The 7,211-nt window shown below is 26.4% G+C and overlaps 1 long non-coding RNA gene across 6 annotated transcripts; it reads right to left on the reverse strand.

Moving 5' to 3' along the window:
• Positions 1 to 3,453: 3,453 nt before the first annotated feature.
• On the reverse strand, positions 3,454 to 6,946 carry LOC136081687 (uncharacterized). Of its 6 annotated transcripts, none has more exons than XR_010639021.1 (6): positions 6,796 to 6,946; positions 5,803 to 6,075; positions 5,008 to 5,106; positions 4,197 to 4,353; positions 3,834 to 3,896; positions 3,454 to 3,748 (listed from the first exon to the last, which is right to left on the reverse strand). It is a non-coding gene; the product is annotated as an uncharacterized LOC136081687 (long non-coding RNA). The 6 variants fall into 6 exon arrangements; XR_010639024.1 differs by having other exon boundaries at positions 6,018 to 6,075; positions 6,796 to 6,944; XR_010639025.1 differs by lacking the exon at positions 5,803 to 6,075 and having other exon boundaries at positions 6,796 to 6,916.
• Between the last annotated feature and the right edge of the window lie 265 nt (positions 6,947 to 7,211).

The raw sequence follows: 7,211 nt of genomic DNA on the forward strand, positions 1-7,211 counted from the left end.
TTTTTTTTTTTGTCTTGGTTCTCGGTCCATAAGAGACGATATTTCCAAGACGAGATCTCGTACGAAACCAAGAAAAATCGAGATTTTTCAAAAAAGTAAAAACTATAGAAATAACGTAAAATTTTCAGGAAAATTAGTGTTTTACCATTTTTTATTATTAGCTATGAATCATTAAGTTTCTATATTCATCAAACTAATGTTGTTTCTTAAAATAAATTTGAAAAGACATTTAAAGTTGCAGTTGTCATTCTCACCCGCCTCTTACTACGATGGTTGCTTGAAATTGAAAACTTTTGCTCATATTAAATTGATGTTGGCTTGATTAATTTTAACGCATCTTCTTATGGGCATAACCTATATGGTTTGAATCCAGTCGCAACGTAGCCGTTGAGTTCGTTGGCTTACAAATCATTAGGATCAGTGGCTTGGATTTGTTGTCTGACATCGTATTTTTTTTCTTTATTCGTAGTTCTTTGACTATAGAGTTTAAAGTTGTTCGACGTTAAAGGGAAGCGAGAAGACGTAACTTTAGAGCATTGGCAGTATGTTCGAGATTCTGCTGAGCTTCAGACCATTCACAAATTCTACAATGAAAACTCCAATCACCTTCTGCAATGAAAACTCCAATTCACCTTTCTAATTTTCAAGTCATTTCAAGTTCATTGCCACTCATGGCATCCATGACATCCATAGCCATTTTACATAGTTGAGGAGTTGTTACTAATTTAGGAACGCTCGTCTCTAAACAATTATGCCAATCATATCCGAAGTCTTTTTGATACCTGGCATCATTTTATTGAAAGTCGTCAACATTTTCAATGCACTAGTTTATCAAGTTCTGATATTGAGAAGGAGAATTTGATTTCAAAAGATTAGGCATTTTCTTTAGGCTCTCTTCCTCATATTCTTCTTTGTTTTTTGCTGAAGTAAGCACGCTTGGTGCGCTGCAAGAACTCTGAGATGTGCATGCTGATATGTTACTCTCTGCATTGGTTCATCTTCGTTCTAGTCTGATAATAAATTCTTCTATTCTCGATTAATGTTTACAGTTGTTTTTCTAGGTGTTAGTACTCGTTTCTCAAAAATGTGAATTCCATGATCTTAGCAAATGTGATTAAGTCGTTGTGAGAGACTGCTACTTTTGGCGCAAACACTTACCCCATCCATAGTTTGACTAATGTAATCTTGGTTAGAATCAATGTTAAAGTTTAATTGATAATTTTGTAGCCTCAGCAAACGTTTTGGCGTCAGATTTATTACCCAATTATAAGAATTGTTAGTGTGCACAGCATCATAAATTCACATATTGAGCAAAATTGATAATATTTTGTTTTTCTAATTAATTAAAATGTTGCCATTCCGAATCTGTTGGTAATAAAAAAATCTGGCGGGTGGTTCAATTTATAGAGGGCCTAAAAGAGGGTCTATAAAATCCTATAGGTTTATAGAGTTCCTAAAATGAGGGTAATGTTACTAGTAATAAAGATATGAAGCAATCTTTTAATAAAATCCCATAGATTTTATTTTAAGACCAAAAAACTGTAAAACATCATTAGAATTATTTTTGAAAAAAAGTCTGTTGTTAGCAAAATTAAATGTCAATAGACATTTGTTGGACTGAACATTGGAATAGACATATGTTGAACAATGGACTGTTGTTGCCAAAATTAAATTACAAAAGTTGTTATTTTAGCTTTTTTATTAATTTAAAAATTAATTTAAATTTTCATAAATTTAAAAACTATTAATATTAATTTTCATAAATTTTATTGGAAATAAGTTTAAAAAAGAAAGTTACTAAACTTTAATTCAATTACTAATAATTGGTTCAAAGTAATTTGAATAAAATTATAAATGAAGCATTGACTTCGATTTCAATTCATTTTTTAATTTTTAATATAAACTAACTTTCTAATGAAATTTTATTTCATCTTCGCATTTAAGTTATTTATTTTTTAATTATTTAATTTAATTTTTATTTATTATTTATTATTTATGACATATTTTTGATATATTTGAATCCTATTTTAGTGAAATCTGCCATAAATATAGCACAAGAATCTCAGTCAACAACTTTGCTTTCCCAAGATATAGTTTAAAATTAAATTCATACCCAATTAAGTATCGTGGCCATATTTATGGAATTTATTTTCAGATATTACATATAAAATAAAAAAACCACTCAAGATCGATTTAAAAAAGAATCTAAATGGTTGTTTTTATTTATGGATCTCACTATGCTAGATTTTAAATATTTCTTTTAAATAAAGTAAACCTCTTAAAAAAAAATCAAGATAACTTAAAAAAAAAATTGTTTTAAAAGAATTTTATTATCACAATCTACCATAGCAACGTTTTATTAATGATATTACTCTCTCAATATAAATATATGTATCTCTTTTTTTTTTTCATTTTATTATTATTTTTTTTTTAATCGCAAGTATATAATCGTATCTTTTTGCAAGATAATGTAAGCATTTTGCAGATAATGTAAGCATTTAAGCAATTACTAATTACTACTTTGTATATCTACACGCCAATATAGCATGATATTTATAAATAACGATTTTATAAAAATGGGGCTCGGTGAAAAGACAGAATTAGTCTTCTTCTTTTAATACATATATATATATATATATATATATATATATATATATATATATATATATATATATATATATATATATATATATATTAAAAATTTTAATAAGTGATATTTTTTATTGGAAAAAAGATTTTTTATAGGTTCCCCATTTGGGCCCTCTATAAATCGAACCACGCGCCAGATTTTTATATTACCAACAGATTTGGAACGGCAACATTTTAATTAACTAGAAAAACAAAAAATTATCAATTTTGCTCAATATGTGAACTCATGATGCTGTGCACTCTACTCGTAACAGAATTATTCTTATAAAGATCTAAAACCATTAAATAATTTTCTTGCATATTATATTCAAGCAAGCTTAAATGAATTTTTAAATTTTCTTTATTTATATATCTTTCACGTTTCTATTTTTATATTTGCGCACCATTTTTAAACTTTAATTTTTTAATTGAAATTTAATTTACCGGTAAGATAGTTACCCAGTAGGCACAGCGACGTGACAAAAACGTGAATTTCACGTCATTTTGGCACGTGACAATTAGGTGACTTTTTGGTCCCCATGAAATGACCAATTCACGTGATTTATGGACGTGTTTTTCACGTTACTTTTGGCACGTGATGTTTAGGTGACTTTTTGGTCCTCATGAAATGACTAATTCACGTGATTTATGGACGTGTTTTTCACGTTACTTTTGGCACGTGATATTTAGGTGACTTTTTGGTCCCCTTAAACTGTCCAAAAGACGTGCTTTTTACGTTAATTTTGGCACGTAATATTTAAGCAATAACTATGCTTTATAATTACAATTATAAGTGTTTGGATTCGTGTAAAGAAAAAAAACTCATCGTCGAGGAAATATTTAATACGTATTAAAATACATGGCTTTATTAGTCAGTATATTAGTTCTTGACATAAAAATTTTTAATTTGCAATAAAAGCTGCACTTTTGTTAAAATATCCTCCTTATATCCAATAAGTAATAAGTACGAAGTCGTAGATCTGCAACTTACGAAGAGCACGCTTCAAACTTATATATCTATTCTCCCATAAAAGCACGCTTCAAACATAATCTAACGAATCAGTCGATATTTTCTTCTATAAGAGCACGCATCAAACTTTATCTAATGAATCAGATTTAGCTGAAAAGAAACGAATAAAAACTTAAATAATAATATGATTATTTAATAATTATCTTAAATCACAAACTTTTAAAACAAATCTTACTTTGAGAGTTGCTAACTACTTTTGGCAACAAGATTTTCTAGTGTGTTATTTGTTTTCTTTTATCTAAATCATTAAATAATTTTAAGAAAACAATACTACATACAGTGTAAAAAAATAAAAGTCATTTGCCTTCTAATTTTATACTCTGATTGCTAAAAAAGTAAATAAGTATTTAATAAAAAAAGATGTAACAAAAAAGTCGACAGATGATTAAAAAAAAAAGAAGTACATAATAAAAAATACAAGTTTAAAAAAATATTTTTTATCTATATATATCTATATCTAATATCTATCTATAGATTTATCTATATCTATATAAAGTTAATAACTGATAGGCGTGATTAGAAAAAGATCTGTACTCACCTTATGTGATAACATCTGTGTACTGTGATAACATGATAACTTGTTTTCTTTGTTTTCCATCTTCTTATATTTGCATCTGTTTCTGCATTAACTTGTTCATACATTAACTCACTAGATGCAAAGGTGACAGCCCACAAAGTTGCTTTAAATGAGTAATCTACAAAGTTTTGAACAGCATTAAATGTCATTTTAGAATGCACACAAAAATTAAAACAATTTATATAAATGTAATAGTTATCACATAACCACAAAGCATTATAGTGGGGATTTTATATCTTGATTTTCCTTATCCATGGTCAGATTTTCACCTTGAGGCGCCTTTTGCTGTGGAAACATTCACTACGGCTAAGGAGCCTCATCTACCCCTAATTATATATAATATTTAAGTATAAAACTAAAAATATGTATAATAAAGTATTGTCAAATTAGGTCACCAATAAATACAGAGTGCTGAAAATTCAACTCAGAATCAAGTTGCATTCTCCAACAAGATATGAAATAAATCAAATTCTTACTACAGAGTGCGATCACAAAAGAAGACAAAGAGAGGGAAAAGTGAAATTTAAAGTCAAACTTTAAAAGTTAAAAGATTATTGGGTCTTACTACAGAATGATATTCCTAGGCAATAACATAACAATACCATTGGGTCTTCCTAGTCAATAATATTTTATGCAGAACTTATCATTTGTCATGTAGCCTAATAAATTTAATATTAAATAAGTTATAATAACTTATTTATTATCAAATTAATTACATTGACAAATTTGACAGTCTAAAATAATATACAATATGGTAGAAAAAAAAGTATACCTCGTAGTAGGGTTTGATCTTTTGCGTATTGCAATATGATAATTATCTGCCATAATGTTACACAATTTTGAACTAAGCTTTATAATATATTTATTAAACCTAAATTGATAAAACTTAGTTATAAGATAATATGTTTGGATAAAATATTATATATGTGACATTTTATTTTTGTCAAAAATGCATTGCGAAGTTATAAGATATCTTACGCCCTACTTTTTAAATTAATTATTATAAAATTACAATGCAAAATAATTACATTATTGTAAAAGTAAAATAAAAATTACAATAATGAATATATAAACTACATATTTCATGTAATCATTATATTTAAAATATCCTGAAAAAATTTCCGGAAAATATCCTGAAAAAATTCAGAATATTTCCCCCCTCATTTTTCCCTTAATTTTGCATTCAGCCGAGTTGTTTCTCAATTTTTGAAAACTTTTCTTAATTTTTGTATGAATGATGACTAAAACAACATTAAAACAAATAGATGAATAATATATACTTGTTATATGTTGTAATATAAGTTGTATGTATGGAACTTGTAATATAGGTTGTATGTATGGAAAACTTTTCGGATATTTGGAAAAAGATAAATTTCAGAAAAATATCTGGTATTCCGGGAATATCCCGAATAAGATAATCCCTGAAACTAAATTATAAAAAAATAGTAAATAAAGAATATCTTTCCAAGTTTCTAATCACAGGTTTTTATTATGAATAAAAAAAGTTCCAAAATACACAATATTTTGGCAACGTAACATTCACGTTTTAATCAAGTAAAATTGTCACCTGGACAAGGTCACCTAAAATATACATGATTGAAACATGAAGAAGGAAACGGGGTAAGAGCAGGCATCAAACTTTATCTAATGAATAAGTCAATATTTTCTCCAATAATAGCTCACAACACCAAATTTAGCTCAAAAGAAACAAATAAAAACTTAAATAATAATATTAATATTAAATAATCATCTTAAATCACAAATTTTTAAGACAAATCTTACATGGTGAGTCACCAACTGTTTTGGCAACAAGATTTTCTGGTGTTGCTATTTCTTTGATCTAAATCATTAAACAATTTTTAAAAAAGCAATGCTATACTTGAGAGAAACTTGCTTTATATATTGGAAGGTCGTCAACATTGAAAGATAAGTAAAATGCAGTTTCAAATACAATAGCATCATAATTATCTTTTTGTGGGGAAAACATCGAACAAATCCGCGTTAATAACCTGTTTTATATTGTACATAATAACAATAGTGATAAAAGTCATATAATATATATAATAATAATTTCATATAACTCGAATATATATATATTAATCATATAATATTCAAATAATATAAAAAAAAGAAATAAATAAGTATTAACCCTTTTTAACAAGTAAAGCACGAGATCAAGATGTCATATATTATAAAAAGATAAAGTATTTAATAATAATATATACATATATCAATAATAAATAACATAACACATTTATTTATTGATATTATCTTGGATAAATTCTTTAACCTTGTTGATAAAAACCAAATAAAGAAAGAAAATCTATTTTGGGTTTTTATCTAAACGACTCTTGAGTAATAATGCAGAAGTTCTAGAGACATTATTATTGCTCAAGAATCAAGAATAAGTTCTGCTAGAACTTATAATTTGTCCATGTAGCTTACTTAATTTGATATTAAATTCGTTATAACATAACTTATTTCGTACTAAATTAAGTAAGCAAAATGGACAAATTCGCCAGTCTTAAATATTATATCATAAAGTAGAAAAAAAGCATACCTTGTATTTGAGTTTAATCTTATTTGTGTGGCATATAGGGACGGCAAATAGGGTACTAATTTATTTAACTTAATTTGATAAAATTTAGATATTAGATATTACAACTTAAAATATATTGTTCTTTTTAGTTCTGTTTTAAATGCATTGCGTTAAAAGATATTATATAGACCAATTTTTTTTTTTTAATTATGATAATACTACAATAAAAATTAATTATATTATCATAGAAGTAAATAATTATAACTAATATAATGAATACAAAAACTATACTATAAAAAAATAATTAATATAATAAAAAATATTATTTCACATTTCTTATGCCAGTTTTTTTTTTTAAATAAAAAAAGTTCCGAAAGACGAGATATTTTGGCACGTAACTTTCACGTGACTTTCACGTAAAATAGTAACCTGGACGA

Source organism: Hydra vulgaris, chromosome 06 (genome assembly GCF_038396675.1).
Source record: "Hydra vulgaris chromosome 06, alternate assembly HydraT2T_AEP".
NCBI lineage: Eukaryota > Metazoa > Cnidaria > Hydrozoa > Anthoathecata > Hydridae > Hydra > Hydra vulgaris.